This window comes from Triturus cristatus, chromosome 10 (genome assembly GCF_964204655.1).
Source record: "Triturus cristatus chromosome 10, aTriCri1.1, whole genome shotgun sequence".
In the NCBI taxonomy this organism is placed as follows: domain Eukaryota; kingdom Metazoa; phylum Chordata; class Amphibia; order Caudata; family Salamandridae; genus Triturus; species Triturus cristatus.
Genome location: NC_140593.1, coordinates 1,087,844,691 through 1,087,864,358, shown reverse-complemented (window position 1 = coordinate 1,087,864,358; position 19,668 = coordinate 1,087,844,691).

The window sequence follows — 19,668 nt, the reverse complement described above, 5'->3', positions numbered from 1 at the left end:
ATCAGCCCATTTGTGAACATTTTTCGTAAGCAAAGGTTGAAACTGAAAGAGTTGAGAGGAATCTAAAGCGGAAGGAAAATAAAATAAGAATAAGAACCTTCATTGATTTACTTGTCCCAGTGCTTCTTTGTATAACGAATAAAGGTGTAACAATAATAAAGGTGATTATAAATCAACATGCTCCCGTAACAAGCGTGTAATCTGTCTCGGTGCCAAGATCTAGATCCCTGTTATCAACTTACTGACTCCGTTCGATTGAAGTTTCCAACTGCTCACGTAGCGACTGTATAAATAATAACAAATCCCAGTTTGTTGAAAACGACCACTTCTTTTCATAAAGCGGTCAAATACTACATATACAATGTATCGGAAAAGTGCCTACCTGTGTGTTCTGGTCCACTAATAACTCAAGGTTGCTGTATGCTCGGTGAGCCAATATTAGCACGCTGCGCTGGGACTGGAACGTGCCTCCTTTTGAGAAACAACCAAAACCGATTCTAGATGGAACTGCAGCCCGCATAAAACGTGTGACTTCAACACTATGCTAAACGAATAACAACACCTGTTTAAATCCATACCTTCTTTCACTCGATCTCTTCCTTGCAAACCACCGTATCAGTGCAACGAATTACAACCGCGTACTCGCCTGTCCAACTTTATTGAAAATAGCATGAACATCGACATAGGACCATGACGCTGAAAAAAGGCACCATCTTTAAATTGCAAAAATGATATCTGGTGATTAACTATAAATACTACTGTCGTAACCTAAAAAGAGTGTTAAACAAAAAATTATCTGTAAAAACAGTCCAGATATGTATATTCATATGTTTTGTACCAACAGTACCTCACTGACAAAATCAATATAACCAATGCGTGACCTACCTAATATGTCAACAAATCACAATAGTAATTATTTTAATTACAAGGTATAACTATATTTCTAAATAACTCAAAAACACAGAAAATTAATAAAGTAAAAATACAATAATAAAAGATAAACATCTATATATAACGATGTTAAAGAAAGGTATATTTTATACATCGATATTTTCTATAAATTAAAATAAAATTATATTTTTACTAAGCCTGGGCAAAGCACCTCGCTACGCTCGCGTAGTTTGCGAAGTTTGCGCTACTTCGCACTACGCGAATTGCACGTAGCACAGTGCAAACACGCGTAGTGTAGTGTTGCGCAGTGCAGCGGTCATTTTTTGCTTGCTCGCGGTCCTCAACGCCAAGTTGGCGTCCGCGAGCAAGCAAAATGACATCCCAGCGAGACTTTTTCCTCGTTCGCGATCAGCAACATCAAGTTGGCGATCGCGAGCGTTGAAAATAAACCTCCCGGCGAGATTCTCAACGCGAGGAGGTCATGTTTCTCATTGCGAGTGGTCGCGTATGCTCGCGGCCGCTCGCAATGAGAAACTACCAGTCCGCGTTGAGAAAGCTGCTGCTCGAGTAATAATCTACTCGAGCAGCAGAAAACTACAGCTCGCACTGTGCAAGATGCCGTTTTCTATGATTGCACAGTGCCGGTTGCTTGTCCGCACTGTGCAATCATTGAAAACGACATCTTGCACAGAGCGAACATGGTACCACGCAGTTCGCGAAGTGCTACACGTAGCTCACGTAGTGCGAAGTGCACTTTGCGTAGCTTCGCGTAGTGCTACTTCGCGAACTACGCCCAGGGTTAATTTTTACCTTTGATATTATGTTCCCAATTTTGAGTGTGGCGGACAGGGTACTTTGCCACAAACATGGTGGAGTACCCTGTCCCCTATACCTTCAGTCCACCTGCTCTATTTAAAGTCATATAGACTGTCAGCTTTCTGATGGTGGTGGTCCTTTTTGCTCAACCATCAGAAAGCTTAGTCCAATGGGCCAAATCATGATGGGGGTCATTACGATGGCGGTCCGACTTTTATCTGACCGCCATCGCTGCGGTAGTGGGACCGGCCGCCTACGAGGCGGCCTACCCACCTACCACATTACAATGCTACTGCGGCAATCGCACCGGCCATACTTTACATTGCGGCTTGTGCTACTGGCTGCAGCACCTGCCGCAATGTAAATAGGGTACTGTTTACATTTCCTTACGCTACGTGGTGCATGGAAAAGTAGGGGGCACCTGTGGTGCCCCCCCAACCGCCAAGAGACAGTGCCCGCGCTGAAGGGGGGCCCGCTGCGGGCCCCCAAGGTCCCTTTCCGCCAACTTGTTCCTTGTGGGTTAACCGCCATGAACAGGTGGGCAGAAAGGGATATCATGATCCGCAATGTTGCTGTTCCGACAGGCAGTCGGAAATGGATTACCTGTCGGAACCGTGGAGGTTGGTCTTTCCGACTGCAACACTTCCACAACTCTTCCCCCCGCCATCATGGCGGGTGGAAAAGTGCTGTACGATGGCGGAGGGCGATGTACGGTGGCAGGCATTCCGCCATTGTAATCAGGCCCTATGTTCTAATTTTCTTCATATAAAAGCAAACCAATTTTTATTCCCCATATTGTTTCTAAACATGCAATGTTTCCAGATATTCCGATGAAAATTAAATCCTTAGATATCACTAAAAGTCTGAAACAGAGGTTGAACCTCCTCTTCTGTTGCATAGTCTTAACCATTAAAGGTGGCCTTCTAAATCACTCTTGTTAGGATCCCTGCCCCTATTGGCTGGTCCTGGTTTGCTTTTCAGTACCTTTGCGGAATCATCTTGGTGACCTTCCACTATCATAAGTCAATAATTTCCTCCAAGGATTTAGGTGTTCATTATCCAATGGAGTTTGATAATTGTCTATAGAGGGCACACTTTCTACTGCTGTGTGATATGTAGAAAAGTGCCCAAAGGCACCAAGAAAAGGATTTCCCATTTTCTATAGATGATAAACTAGCCTTTTTTGGTCTGCAGTTGGATGCCCCTTGCTTTACTCTGAAAAAAAAGAGGTAAGGAGGTGACCTAATCATTAGCCCAAATTTTCTTTGATCTCTTTTCTATTACCTGAGCCACCAACTTGTGATCCGACGCCTAAGGCTAGAATTGTTCTTAACCAAAATGTTGCTTTATTTATGAAACTCTTTTGCTTTTCTCTTGTATTTTCTTTAATTTCCGAGTGAGGTAGCGTTTTTTCACTCCGCTGGACCACGTTGATATCGCAACGGTCCTATCCCTTCTGGTGGCCGGCTACGCTTGGAGAGTTGCTGGGGAAATGCCGGTGAAATATTAAGGAGGTTCGCTGTCTCCAGAAGCACGGCGGAATAATATGCCTATCGTAATTTGAAAAAAAAAACATCCAAACAAGGCGAGACGACGATCTAGGCACAGGCTCAGGCGCCGGCGCTGCACCTGGTGAATCCGAAGACCGCTGACCGGAGTTCTGCCCCGTAAGCTACTATCTCATCGAGAAATCTCTACCGCTGCAAGCCTCAAGCCGAAAACAGAGGTAGAAGCCGTTAATATTGTGTATGGTGTCTTGCCGGAGATTCTGGAGGGAGGTCGGTCGACGGTTCAGATCCAGCGTTTCAGCGCTTCAGGTGTGAGCGCATACTCTGAGTTGATTCTGTTCTCTGAGACGCCGTCATTCAGGGTGAATGACTCCTTCTTCAAAGGCTTGAAAATTCCGGGGCTGCTTCCCCTCTCAGGCGATCGGACTCCTAAAACGTTTGTTCTTCTTTGATATGCTGGTCCTAAAACGTGAGTAACATGAGTAAGCTGAGAATGGATTGAATGGGCACGGAGTATATAGTATAACGGAGATTCTTCTCGCTTTTCTTTGAACGTGAGTCGTCCTCTGAAAAATTCTTAACGGGGCCGACTGAGCTGATTGAACAGTAGAAAAGCGGTCTGCAACATTGTATCGTTTTATGGTTATACATTTGATGTACTGTTAAATCCAGTGCCGGTTGCTGTTTGGATTTGGACATTTAACACAGCTGAGAGGAGAGGAGAGTTTACTACTCTCTTTAAGCTCTTTAAGCCCTGGGGACTTTAATTCGCATATCTCTCTAATCAATCAGAAATTTGCACCAGCTGCGGCTTCATGTCTTTGAATACTGAAATACTGAAATCGTTTCTTTTCTAAAAAGTTCAAGGCTAAAAGCTATCGTATTACGTATGGCACTAGCATTCTGCCTGGATATCCTAAGACCTGCCCTCTCATCAAGACGGTGCTGGCGGTGGCGGGTTGCTCAGAGTCTGAATCTTAACGTATTTTATACCACGACTAACAGAAAGCCTATCCTCTCTGCGGTTTCTCGGCCTCCTTCCAGGTTTTTCTCGGACTTTTTTGCTCTACCGGTAATGCCACCAAAAGTATCGAAGACAGCTCCTAAGCCGGTGAAGCCTCGTAATCCTACTCGTAATCACCCTCCAGACGCTGAAGCTAACATCGCACGGGCCACTCGGAGGGGCAGAGCTCCAATGTCGGATAAAATTTCTGCTCAGGGGTCATCAGCTGTTATGACTGTAGCCTCAACCTCATCCTTGATACCGGGTAAGGTCCAGACCCTATCGGATATCTTTGCCAAATTGGGAGCTAAGGAAAAAACGGTCACATCTGTTTCCACTGCTTCATCTGCTACATCGGTACCGGCAACAGTTGTTTCTACCTCCACTATCTTGCCTCTCGCAGAGCAACGTCCCTCCTTGACAGATATCCATGCTCATCCTCTTCATGTTGCGACCAACTCTAACCATCTGATCTCCTCAGTGGCTACCCCTGAAACGCTCCTCTCTGTTCCCCTGGTGTCCGCATCTGGCTCTGCATCACCTCAGTGCACTATGGACGATGTGGTTTCCATAGCCCATCAAGAAACTATTGGCTTGAGAGCCTCGGCAGAGGGTCATATCACAGGTGCGATCAGTGATTCAACTGAAAAATTCTATTCTGTATCAGATCACTCGCTGTCTGACGAGGAGGAGGGTGATCCCGATTTAGAATGGTCAGATTATGACAGCGAAGCTGGTGATTGGCGACCTAGTGTGACTACAGAAGCCCTGGCTACTGACACAGTCCGTAAGGCCCCTGGTATCAAACCTCCAGGAGATCAATCTCAAATTGACCTTCAGATACCATTAAATTCCAATGTTGGGGCTCCATCTGACGTCCCAGAGGAGGTTTCTCTGTCAACAATATATCATACAATCATCCAACATAGAGAAGCAACAAAGCAAGAGAATTTACGCACTCAGTCAGTGTGTCGTAAATTGCAAAATTCCCTTCGACGTGTAATCAAATCAACAGCGGAGATTAACACGAGAGTTACTGAAGCTGAAGAGAGGATTTCAGCACTTGAAGATGCTGCAGCTGTCCAAAAAGACATGGTTACTGAGGTTCAGGAACAGCGAAAAGATATAATATGGAAGTTATCGGACCTTGAGAATCGTTCAAGAAGGAATAATCTCCGCATTCTGGGAGTTGACGAGGATATTGAAGGTGGCGATGCTCGGCAATTCATAGTTGAGCTTTTCACTGAAGCATTCCCAGAAGTTACCCAATGGAAATGGAATCAAGAAATTCAGAGAGCACATCGCTTTCCACTATCAAAAAGAAAGAAAACATCCTCTACCAACACTAACACCAACAGTTCTTATCCACGTGCTATTCTGGTTTGTTTTAACACTTTTCTTGCTCGTGAGTGTGTATTTGATTTAGCTCGACCCAATAAAAAAAGATCTGCCAAGGGCTGCCAGTTTTTTGCTCGGCCCGATCTTGCAGCAGAGACAGTTGAACGCCGTTGGCATCTCCGTCAGCAGATCCCTCTTTTTCAAGCGAAAGGTGCCCAAGCTTTTTTGCTCTTCCCTGCAAAATTGAAAATTATACATAAGTCAGAAACAAAATTTTTTCTTTCTGAAATAACTGCAAGGGACTATCTGGACACAATGTAGGGAAAAAGGAGCGGTAAGGGTGGTATAGGGAAAAAAAAAAAAAAAAAAAAAAAATTAATGTTTAGAATGGGGCTTATCATTTATCGGGGACTGACTTATATAATTTAAAAAAAAAAATGTTCCTGTATTTCTTTTCTCGTTTATTGACTCAATGTGTTATAAGGAGGTTAACAGATTCTTTCTTTTTCTGTACCACTCTAACATGATTTAGATAGGACCGACTCTTTTATAATATATATTAAGTATATTGTTATTGGCCCAGCGGAGCGTGGTGTGACGCTTACTCAACCATCACAAGGACCCCGGTCCTGAGCTCCCGTTTTTGGTTAAAGGGTAGGGGGGGCAACGGGGGGGGAGGGGGGGTTGGAAGGTGGGTTGGGGGGGGGTGGGAGGGTCACTGGGTGATATTGTGGTGGATACTTGAGGTGATTGGCCATATAAGTAAGATGCATGGCAGGGTGACTTTAATTTCTTCTAAAATGTTAATTATGTGTTCTTCTTTGATATGTTGGTGGTATACTCTATATAATCTTTTTCAAAGTATACATATGTATATATATATGATGTTCTCTTTTTTTATTATGCTTAATGGCAAATCGTAAATTGACTTGTGCAACCTGGAATATTTGTGGGTTAAATGATCCTAAGAAGCGCAGGATTTTTTATAAGCTGATGCAGGTCATGCAAGTGGATTTGATCTGCTTGCAAAAAACTCATATTTCTTGGGCCAACAGGCACTATCTTAAGTTTTTGGGCTATGATTTAGTGGTTACCACCAGACAAACTTCCACTATTAGGGGCGTTGCTATCATTTCAAAAGCTGGGGTTGCCCAACTCAAGAGAACTAAACAAGATAATACAGGTAGATGGTTAATCGCTGAATTGCTCATCAATAACTCTGTACTTTCGATCTGTTCAATATATGCCTCCAATCTGGATGATCCACAGATTTTGATGGATTTAAACATAGAATTAGCCAATTGGTCGCACCCGTTAATTTTCTGTGGTGATTTCAATATTAACATTCCTAGTGGGCTAGATATCATTAAATCGACCAATTATATCGGTAGGAAACCCCAGGTTTATAAAGCACTTCGTATATTAATATGTGAGCATGGCTTAGTAGATATATGGCATGTTAGCAATCCAGCCCTTAACGGGTTTACTTTCTATTCAATACCCCATCAAAAATTGGTTCGTATAGATTACGTCTTTGCCTCTGCTGAAGTTTTGAAATCTATTAAGGTATGGCTCGATCCACGGACTATATCTGATCATAATCCCATAATTTTTAGCTTTCCTTGGAATCGACCTCCGCACTATATTAGATCTTGGACCTTCGACAGGAAGTTGTTGTTGGATAAACTTTATCATGAACGGATGTCAGTTTGGATTCCAGAATTTTTTTCAATCAACAGTAATTCAGCATCTGTAGGCCTGGTCTGGGACACCTTTAAAGCTGCCCTGCGCGGGGAAACTAAGAGAATTGCGTCTTATCGGTGGCAAACCGAGCAGCAAAACCTTAAAAATAGGGTTTTAGCACTTCAACAAGCTGAGCTAGACCTAAGCACTAGTATTCGTATCGGTGGAGATCTAACCACCTGTCAGAAAGCGGTCGCTCTTGCCAAGGCTAATTTTCTTGATCCTTTATATGCTGACATAGCTATTAAGTACTTTCAATTTCGTACATCAATGTATGAGTTTGGTGAAGCATCAGGTAAGGTTCTGGCAAAAAGAGTACAACAAAGGGCAATAGCTAGTCATATAATAAAGGTTAAAGATCGATTTGGTACTCTACAAGACTCACCCAATGGTGTGCTAAACACCTTTGTGGATTTTTATTCAACCTTATATACTGAGGAACCAAACATTTTTCAGCAGCAACAAAATCAACTGGATCATTTTTTAAAATCTCTCGAAACCCGGAAGACCGCTTCCGACCAGAATCTAATCTTGGCCGAACCTATAAGTTGGGAAGAAATCGAAGCCGCCATAAAATCTTTGTCCTCTGGCAAGGCCGCAGGGCCTGATTTTATACATCTTGAATTCTATAAAACTTTCTCACATTTATTTAAACAACAGATGCTCGAAGTTTTTCAGCTTGCTCAGAAGGGGGTCATTCCTGAGACTTGGCGACAATCGACCATTGTATTATTCAAAAAGAAAGGAAAGGATGAACTAAATCCAGCATCTTATAGGCCTATAGCATTAATAAACACCGACAGTAAAATTTATTCCAGGGTTTTAGCATTTCGTCTTGTCCAAATTATTTCTCCATTAGTTTCCATCCGTCAACATGGTTTTATTCAGGGTAGAGATACTACTGATCATATCAAGCGTGTTATTGCACTTTTAGACTGGGCTCAGATTACAAAATCTCCCCTGGGTGTGATCCTGTTGGACGCCGAGAAGGCGTTCGACAGGGTCTCCTGGGGCTATCTCTGGGCTGTTCTTCGTTGGAAAGGTATACCGCCTGAATTCATTCTAGCCTTGCAAACATTATATATCTCCCCAATCGCTAAAATTCGTATTTCAGGAGAGGAATCAAGTTATTTTCCTATTACTCGTGGCACCAGACAAGGGTGCCCTTGTTCCCCTCTCCTTTTCGCTTTATATATTGATCCTTTTTTATCCCTGATAGAACGAGCACAAAACATCTCTCCGATTATCGTTCATGGAACTGAGTACAAAACACTGGCATACGCTGACGATATAGTAGTGTTAACAAATAATATTACTGCATCTTTTCCTGCATTGGAGATTTTAGCAGCTCAATTTGGCTCAATCTCTGGATACAAATTAAATATTACAAAAACTCAAATCTTGCAATCGTCAGCTATGCCAATAACAACTGTTCCTATTGTTTCACAAGCGACGTATTTAGGTATTCAGATATCGGCGGACGTAGACCAAATTTCAGATTTAAACTATTCTCCCATTATCGATCAGCTTCATATTAAACTAGAACGGCTAAACCACCTCCATCTCTCTCTATTCGGGCGCTGTAACGTTCTTAAAATGTTGGTACTTCCAAAATTTTTGTATTTATTTAGGTCTATCCCGCTATTAGTTTCTAACCTCACTTTAATAAAGGCACAAAGAATCTGTCAGAGGTTCTTATGGGCATATCGTAAGCCACGACGAGCTGCTAAATGGATTTATCTCCCGCAAGAACGCGGGGGCTGGTCAGTTCCAAATCTTACTTACTATTATTGGGCGGCGATGATTCAACATTTTGCCTTTCCACTATTTGGTAAGAAGGTGGTATTACCGCCATTTCTGGCTCCTTCGATCTATTCAATTTCATTAGGTAATGCTACACAAGGGATACTAACACGTATTTTAGAACCAAGTTATTTTTAAAAAACGAGGTTTAAGGTAGCATGGGTCCTGTTTACGATCTGGCAAAAAATTCGTCGACTATTCTCTAACTCTAAAATCAACTTTTATACTCCATTGAATGCGTCCGGGCTTCCTCCAGTGATATTTCAAGATTCAATAACTGCTATTTGGGCTTTGCAAGGCCTTACCGACATAGGCGACCTAGCTGACTCTGGCATGCTAGCATCTTTCTCTTTTTTACAACATAAATTTGAATTACAATCTAACCAATTTTTTAAATATCTTCAAATTAGAAGTTTTCTTGAGAAAAATTTTTCAGAAAATCCAGCATTGTTTGACAAGATTTTGATATTCGAACTGGTTAAAAAACAAGCCAAAATTGGCATATTGTATCAAACTGTGCTGTCCCGACTATCAGATGATCTCTCGATCTTCAATAACAAATGGGCAGTCAAATTTGGGGTACCCACTATAGATCTAAAGGTACCACTTATGTTAGCCAAGACGGTTTTTGTTTCCGGTACTCTCCGTACTCAAAGTTATATGGCTATGTTTAATCTTTATTATACCCCAGCTAAATTAGCAAGATGGGGGATCGCCTCGGGTGCCACAAGTTTGTCATGTCCAAGATGCAAATTTCCATCTGCGGATTCTCTTCACATGTTTTTTGACTGCCCTGAACTATCACTCTTCATTAATCAAATTGAAATATTCCTCACACAGATAACTCAATCTTCAATTAAAATTTCTGCTGAAATGGTGATTACAGGTTATCAATATGCCATGGACACTACTAGATCAAGATATCTTCATTCCTTTCTGTTCATTGCAATGGCAATGTTTAGACTCTGTATTACCTCTATCTGAATAAATCCTCAACCTCCTACTTTCTTTCATTGGCAGGCCAGGATGTTGGCTTGGTTTAAGCTAGAAACTGCTGTACGTAAGTTTCAGGGAAGGAGAAGACGTTTAATTGCTGCTAAAAACTGGGCCCCATTTCAGGATTGGTTAGCAAATTAATAAGTTGTTTTTTATCATCAACTGTCATGTACTTCTTTTTCTTTTGCTGTTGTTTATTTTTAATCTACTGTATATATTTCTGTATTTCTTTTTATGAAGCTTAAATTGCCAATACCTTTTCCACCACTGTAAAAAATGAAAAATAAAATAAAAATAAAATAAAAAAGTATTTTCTTTAATTTTAGGACTTTGGTAAGGATTAAAAAAAGTGAAAGTTACTTCGAGGGAGCTGCAAAATAATTTTATCTGGTCATATACCAGTTTCTAACCAATCGCAGAACATTAATTTGCAAATGCAAGAGTGTCACTCATAATATTTTGTTCTTTGTTTTGCCCTACCCTATTTTCCATTATAGTTTTTTGGTAACAACTAACAAATTCCCTCTTTACTCTTGAAGCGTGTTGCTGAGTTTCCTTTACCGAGTGGGACCAGCATGCGTATTGTATGTATGCCTTCAACTGTAACGTCTGCTTGAGTTGCCATTTCACAAGTTTTCTCTTAGAACTTGGGAATAGCTAATGTTATTCAATACCAGTTCAACTTTATTACTCTATCACTGATGGACTCAAGGATAGATCACATTCTTTGATGAATTTCATCAGTGCACTGAAGAGTAACATCTGAGTTTAGGAGTCTAATTCGCTTCCATGAAGTACTTGTATGATACGTGGTAGAACCAAAGCCCCTTTTAGATGTTCTTTTCTTTCTACACCCTCCTTTCTTTATATCTCTTGCCCTCCCCACAATTTCTAATCTCCATTCACAACCAACAAAGGCTCAGAGACCAATTTTGAAGATAATAGGGGGCGTGGCCTGGACGCCAATTGTGGCGGTCGCTCACTGTTGAGTTCCGTGCCTACAGGCCCCGCTGACACAGCATTCTGCTTGGCAAAGTAGCTGCACACATGCCCGCAACTCAAGGTGGCGGCGGTGGGTCTGTGAGGACAACAACATTCCCTCCCCTCCCCAAGACACCCTGAGGAGAGAGCACACGTGGGGCCACGCCGGTAAAGAGGCGGGTTGCAGCCGGCTGCAGAGATGTGGAGAGGTGAGGTTGGTCCCAGAACAGGGAGAGCCGGGGCCCCGGCGTGGGTGCCAAGGCCAAGAGAGACAAAGAGACCAAGAGAGACCAAGTGAGGCCAACATTAGGCCCGGAGGTGACGGGTGAAACCTGCAATGGGTCCCGGGGAGACATGCACTCGATGCTTGGAGGGGCCAATGGAGATGGTGTGGCACCCCCCACATCAGAGGCCCTGAAGGAGTGATGGCAGAGGGAAGGCCAGAGGTGTAGGTGCTTATGGCTGGGCCTTGGAGTGGAATTTGGGCCAAAAGGAGACAAAGTGCAGCTGGCCCTCAGGGTGAGACGTGGGCACTGTGCAGTGACAGGGTACTAACTGCAAAGAAAAGGCAGTGGGCTCTGTCTCACATTGAAACTATAATGCAATGTGGGCAATAAGGCAATGCTGAAAAAACATATGACAGAGGTGAAAGAGACATACTTTAAGGAGAATGGGGCCTTGTAACCTCAGGGGTTACCCTGTGGGAAGCCTATAAGACCCCTTAATTGCACACACCGTAAAGAAAAACAGGGAGAGAGAATGGGCATGTAAGGAGCTAGAGGTAAAACTGTCTTAGTGGGAAGCACAGTGCGTGGTACACCAAAATGAGAGGTTAGCTCCCAAATAGAATCCATGAGAGAGGAACACCATAGACTGGTACAACAGGATGCTAGGTCAATATTTGGAGCCAAACAGCACAAGCTATACGAAGGGGGGAGTAAGGCAGGTAAGCTGCTAGGGCTGAAGGTAGGTGCTGAGAATAATAACAGAAGAGGGCAATACAGTAGAGATGGCCCCAGAAATAGTGCAAGCCTTTGCAGACTACCTACAGGAGCTCTACATCCAACGATGGAACAACAGCCGCTCCAGTGAGCACAATATCTTTCTCAAAGACATCCCAGAAGCAACATAGGGGAGGGAGGTGTTGTGATCACTTGGGGGTGACCTACAAGAAGGAGAGATAGCTGAGGCCTTAGCACAGCTGAAAGGAGTAAAGCACCGGGCCCCAATGGCCTACCGGTGGAGTTCTTTTGATGCATGAAATGACACCTGGTAGCACCTATCCAAATGATGCTACTAGAAGCTAGGATAAGGGGAGAATTGCTGGCAGATCTCTGAAAGGCATGTATAGCCCTCATCCACAAGCCAGGCAAGCCCCAAAAATGCTGCTAATCCTACAGACCAATTGTCTTACTCAACATTGAGATGAAAGTCTTAGCAAAGGTGTTGGCAAATCGCCTGATGCAAGTGATCTATACCATTGTGGCCCAGGTCAATTGGGTTTCATGCCCTTCATGTCAGCACAACAAAATCTCAAGTGCCTCTTTTGCTGTTTGATTAGGGAGGATTGACTGTGAAAGCCAGTGACACTGCTGGCCCGTGACGCGGCCAAGGCCTTTGACTCTTTGGAGTGGCGCTACTCGAATGAATGGGCTTTGACTCATCCTTCCGGATGTGGACTCATCTGTTGTACACCCGCCCCATGACCTGCTTCCTGGTGAATGGTAATGTATAGGTGTAATTTGACCTGAGGAGAGGAACGAGACAGGGTTACACCTCTATCTCCATTCAATGTGGCGATCGAATCAATTGCACTGCCCTGGTACATGACCTGTGCTGGGACCACAAGTGGGAGGATATTGTTTCGTTATATGCAGGTGATGTTCTACTATACTGAGTATTGGTCAACAGTCCAGCCCAAACCGCCAAGGCCGGTCCTCTCTGAAATGGAACACAAGCAACCCAAGACCTGTTTATGCCTATTTGTGCCTCCATGGTTGAGTGCTGCTTGGTTCTAATGGCATCGGAGCACGGGGCTCACATCTTGGCATACCCACCGAGCTTGGGGCATCACAATGAAGAATGCAAAAAAGTGATGGATGGAATGCTTGAATGTGGTACGGCAGCAGAACAACTGCTATAAATGTATGTTGCAACAGCTTTCATTGTGTGGTCTACTGTCTACCTGCATAAGACGTGTTTGTACTTAATCTTTTGTAGCATTTTTAGTTTATGACTGGGGAGAAGCAGCCTTAGATCTGCTTCTAGTGTGTGCAAGGTTTTTGTTTTACTACCAAGTGAAGCTACAGCAGTCTTTCTTCTACATAGACAATCCTTTCGAGGACATCTGTTTGTTGACAATGATACTGCAGGCTTAAATCTGCATTGCATGTCTCTTACTTGAACCTGAAAATGCAGCTTGTGTTCTTCTATCAACACAAAAGTGCTAATAGTGGCTCTCCGGGGGGCACATCTGCATTTATTGTTTGTGGTGATGTCTGTTATCTGTGAGCAGAGTTGCATCCCTTCTTCTCTTTATATAATCTGTGTTAAGACATCTAGTTGCATCTAGTTAGATTATGTTCTTGTCGTTCAGTCACTGCTATTACAGGTGAATTATGGACGCACAGGAGTCTTTATTCTGTCAGTGGTTCTTATCTGCATATGCCAGTTTTTTGTGATAACTTGGGCAGCATCAGAGCTGTATTAAGACTTTACAAGCAACACAACCTACCCAAAAACATCTGGAACTACCTATCTCTGCCTTCTTGCTGGCACCTGAATAGCTTTTTAAGATATGTATTTTTTTTTTACTTTCTCCTATACCCATTCCTTTAAATGGGCCGGTACTGTCCGGTACAGAGCATCTGCACTTTTTTTTGTTTGAGGGGGAGAGTACCGCACATCTCAAAAAAGGCGTAATAACTTTATTTGGAGAGTACCAGCACTTCTCAGAAACAAGCAGGTACTCTGCGAGTGCTTAATTTGACCCGGAGCTTTCCGGTGCTGAGCACCGGCACTGAATTGGTTTCCGGTGCTCGGCACCAGCACCTAATTGTCAACACCACACTAGGGCAGTCTTCCACAAGGTGGCGCTGCTCATGTAATTTAGAGATGAGCAGTATAACAGTTGTTTAGGACAACAATATAAATAAAAAAATTACTAATAACTACCTCCCCAGCCATTCCTTTAGCTTTGGGGACCTAGAATAATCTGAACTGTCTCATTTACATGCGAAAGAGATAGTTAGTAGTTGTTTTGCAGCGATGACAGTGGTGATGGGTGGTGCAAGCTGCAGTGGCCTCCTGGTCAGAGCCCTGGCACTTAATATTTTACAAATTAACCACTGTACTCTGCTACAGAGTACCTGCACTTCTAGTTCTCCGTTTCAAGCACTGCCTATACCTTATTAATGCTGCACTTAGGTTCAGGTCTTCTCTTATATGTTACCTTGTAATATTCATACTGCAGATGAGAAAAACAAACCAGCCAGTCTGCTGCCATCTTCCTGCGAGTTTTGTTTTAAAAACACATCCATTGATTGGCATTCCTCTGCTTCGGTAGTCTGTTTCTGCAGTGTGCCTTTTGTGTTGAAGGATGGGGAGGTTGTGGGTGTGGGTGGAGGGAGGATGGGCACAAATCCTCTTGGTCCAGTGATCTTTTCAAGAGACTGTGAGGCGTCTGAGGCGTCCGAGGATCCAGGCTAAGGGAGTTTCATTGCATTTACTGTTTTTCGAAAGGACCATATATCCGGCTGTTGGCATATTCTGATTCCCACATTTTTAACATGAATTGGTATTTGTAGCCCCTTTTGGACACTTATGTGCTTGCCACCGGGGTGCCATGAATCAGTCATTACCAGGGACTGGTCGTAAAATAAATAGTGTGCTGTGCTGTGTGAAATACGAGTGCTTGTGGGGTACGATTTCTGCAAATGAGAAGTGTTTGGCTTCTGTTATGATAAAGGATGCGCGTGCTTCAGTGGGCTCAGTTATTCCTGTGACTTTTTCAAGTACTTTTCCATGGAGGATGGAAACTCTGGGTTCCCTAAATCAACTAAAACATTTTTTTGCCGGTATTACGGAAGTAGTGGCCGGAGCAACACCAAATAACACCAAATCTAAAAGCTGTTTACTGATTCCCCTGTTAATTCTTAGTTTTTTGGCGGATTCTCAGGGGTAATTAGCTCTTAAGATTCAGAGTTAACACCTCTACATTCTGGTCTATTGTAAAAAGTGCCCTGAGTGGTAAATACTACCTATTACAGAAGGAAGCCATCAGTGGCGGCTCGCACAGGTAAGAGTGGTGTGGCGGGGCAGGTGGAAGTCGACAGACGACGGGATAAGTAATATTAAATAAATAAAACCACTTACTTTGCTCTCTCCGCATCACCGAGTAACTAGTTTTGTTTGTTTGTTTCTTTAATATTGCTTATCCCGTCGTCTGTTGACTTCCACCACCCCGCCTCACCGCTCTTACCTGTGCAAGCCGCTACTGAAACCCATACAACCCAGTGGCGATAAAATCCAATCTAGTGGGTCACCTCCAAATCTAAAAGATCCTCCAGTGGCAACTGCGTTAACTTCACTTGTAACTGCATTACCACCAGCAGTTCCCATCGCATGATAGCTACTGGCTGAAAATGCTGGTATTTACCCTCAGTATAATTACAATATATTTTGTGGGTATCTTTAATATTTATCTCGCAGCAGTATATTTTATTTCCTGGTGCTACATTCTTGCTCTGACAACATTTGCAGGTAACCATATACAAATTTGTTTTAAAAAAAAATATTTTTATTGGCATTTTCATATTGCAAAGACAGATTGTGTTAAGATACATGTAATTTGACTTCATTGCGTGCATTTTACATCATTGGACATTGCTATCCTCGCATCTGGTAACCATATACAAATACGTGTGATTCCTGGCGGATTTTTGTATCGCCTGTCAGTAATTGCCACACATGCAGTTTACCATCGCTAACAGTAATGGATATTTGCAGCATGCACAAGTGGCAATCACACCCAAGAGCCTAACGCTCAAGTGAACTGTAATTTTGTTGGGATTCTTCATATTCGCGAAATGCTCTATATATTATTTCTAATAATGCTCTAGCCGAAACATGTAAGTTTCACAAAGTGTTTGTCAAAAGCGTGTTCTCTGGAGAATACACATCTCAACCAGGTGTGCCCAAACTATGAAGAAGGTCTCTATAGCCCATTCCACAGTGTAATTGACGCGGCAGCCCTAGACACCCCTAGGTTGGAGGAGCACATGGATGTAGAGCATTGCAAATGTAGTAGTAGTCGGTGTGACTGGTGTGTAGGTAGTATACCTGATTGCCCTTCCTTCTAGAATAGTTTTCTTTTTTCTGTTAATTTTTACAATAATAAATAATAAAATAATAATAATAAAACCACTTATAGAGCGCCTGGTTACACTCAAAACGGTGTGTCCCCGCGCTAAGAAATGCTATTGTCCCCCTGGAAGGCCGAAGTCCGAAACTAAATTAGATCTTAGGTTAAAGAGAGACAATTATTGACTTGGGAAAAGGTACGTTTTCAGCTTATGTCTAAAACTAGTTTCCGAGGGTTCCATGCGCAAGTCAAGAGGGAGATTGTTCCAGTGCCTACTCACTAGAAGGCGAAAGGAGCTACCTCCCATCCTGGTCCTGCGTACGCGAGGAAGCTGGAACAGCATCGCTCCAGCAGATCTCAGGTTACGAATAGGGCGATGGATAGTAAGGAGATTACGCAGGTAACCTGGACCTTTACCCTGGGCAATGCGATGGGCAAAACAAAATGCTTTAAACTTGATGCGCTCCTCAATAGGCAGCCAGTGAAGTTTCCGTAATGCCGTTTTTCCAGAAGCCCTGCGAGGAAGATTGAGTACCAGGCGGGCGGCTGCATTTTGGACGCACTGCAATTGATGTATACCTTTTCTGCTTAGGCCTAGGAAAAGAGCATTACCGTAGTCCAGGTGTGGAGTGACTAGGGCATGAATCAATGTTTTCCTGGCACTAATGGGGAGCAAGGTGAGAACTTTCCGAAGAGTTTTTAATTTTCCAAAACATTTTCCCGTAGTTTTATTAATCTGTTGTTTGAAAGAAAGCTCCGCATCCAGCAAAACTCCAAGATTTCTAACGGAGTCTGCCGGAACAGGAATCGCACCTAATTCTGGTGGCCACCAAGCCTGGGACCAGGCCGAGGGGGATTTTCCAACCACCAACAGTTCTGTTTTATCGCCATTAAGGCGTAGGCAGTTGTTATTCATCCACTCTGCCACGGATCTCATGCAGTTGGAGAAGTTTTTGGCATCCTCTGCCTGATTGTTGGTAAGTTTAATTATTAGTTGGGTATCGTCAGCATATGTGACGATATCCACACCAAAAGCATCCACGATATGTGCTAGGGGCTCCATGTATAGGTTGAACAACGTGGGGCTCAGACTTGAGCCCTGTGGCACCCCATGTCTCAGCTTGCGAAGAGTCGATTTGTAAGGAGGACAGTGAATCTGAAAGCTCCTGTTATCTAGAAAAGATTCTACCTATTTCAGGGCTGGTCCTTCAACTCCCAAATCTGAGAGGCGAGACAGCAGCGTCGAGTGCAGCACGGTGTCAAATGCTGCACTAAGATCTAATAGAACCAACGCTGCCGTCTGCCCCTCATCCGCAGCTTGTCTCAAACATTCAGTGGAGAAGAGCACCGCCGACTCTGTAGAGTAACCCGTTCTGAACCCTGACTGTGTGGGGTGGAGAAGAGAGTTTTCCTCAATGAACTTCATGAGCTGACTATTTACTACCTTCTCCACGACTTTCCCACAAAAGGGGAGGAGAGAGATGGGGCGTAGATTTTGTAACTGGGAAATGTGGATATTGGGTTTCTTTTTCAGGGGTATAACCTGTGCTGTTTTCCATGCGTTAGGCACATAGCACTCCTGGAAAGATAAGGAAATCAAGTGTTCAATTTGCTCAATCATACAGTCAAATATTCCCTTACAACGATTAGGGGAGATCACATCCAGGGGAGAGCTGGTCTGAATGCTATTAACAATGGTGAGCAAATCTAGCCTCTCAGGAACTCTAAAGCATGACAAATGAGGTATAGTAGCAGCCTCATTTCTCACTACCGAATGTTTAGTCGGCATGTTGTCTGTAAAGGTAGCGTGAATTAAATCCACTTTATTTACAAAAAAATCTGCGATATCATCACATAATTCATTAGAGAAGATATCTTGGGCCTCTAATCCAGTGGGAACCGTAAGCTCTTTATAGATTGAAAAAAGTTCCTTAGTAGGATTTTTGCCGATTCAATGCGTTCTTTGAAATGAGCGCCTTTGGCTGCTCTTACAAGTTTGTGATAGGCTTTAAGTTCTCTTTTGTAATTCAGCTTATCCCCAAAATTGTAGTTTTTCCTCCAACTACGTTCAGTATTTTTACATTTAGCTTTTGCTTCTTTAAGTTCTTTAGAAAACCAGGGGGCGGTCTTAGTTTTCCTGGCGGGGGGCTTGAGTGTCCATGGCGCTACTATGTCTAAAGCCCTAGACATCCATTTTTCATAATCAGCCCAAGCTGTAAACAAAGTATCACTGGGAGATGGGAATTCTTTAAGTAGAGCGGATTTATAGTTTTCCTTCGTAAACTTCTTCCAGTCTCTGCGCTTCTGTGGTTTAGGTTTGATCAGACTATAATCCTGTGGGCCAATTTCAACCTCAAATGGAATAGCGAAATGGTCTGACCATATAATTTGCAATGGTGTGGCAACTTTAACCCCTTCCCAGTTAGCAAAAATGGGGTCTAGAAGGTGGCCCAATTGATGTGACGGGGATGTAGATAGCAGTTTGAGCGACTGTGATTTCAAAGCATCTATCACAGCCTGTGCCTCCTTACAATTAGGGTCCTCGAAGTGAAAATTGAGGTCTCCCAAAATAAGAAATTTCTTGTATCGAAGTGCATTCTGAGATATCAGCTCTGTCAAATTATTGCAGAACTGTGAAGTCTTGCCTGGGGGCCGGTATAAAAAGAGTCCATTAATAACATTTTTTGGGTTGTCTTTAATCGTAAAAAAAAAAATTCAATGCTGGTAGGTTAGCTAAAGGGTTGTAAGTGTCCTGTACACAAGGAGCCAGGACTACACAAGGACTACAATGACAACACAAGGACTACAAGGACAACACAAGGACTACAAGAGGAGTCATTCTGGGGTGCACAGGCAGGTCCTGGAACCAACTCTATATGAATGGAAAACACATGAGGTTGTTTTTAGGTCTGACTAACACTGGCTGCAGACATGCCAACAATTCTTTAAAAAAATACAAAGAGAAGTAGGGAGAGACAGGAAGAGTGAACTTTGGTGATCCCCGTCAGACATACTTTCATGTATCTGTAAGAGTTTTCCATTGTTTAGATTGATTGGGGATCGGTCCAAGCCATTTTGTGGATAGTTACACTGTCCATTTCAATTCCCATTAAGTTTTGGAGATAGGACATCACAAAGGCAGTTTGACAGACTGCAAACGGAACATGACATATAGCTAGTAATTGAGTGTGTTCTTTGATATAATTACTTTGCTGGCAGCACATTTT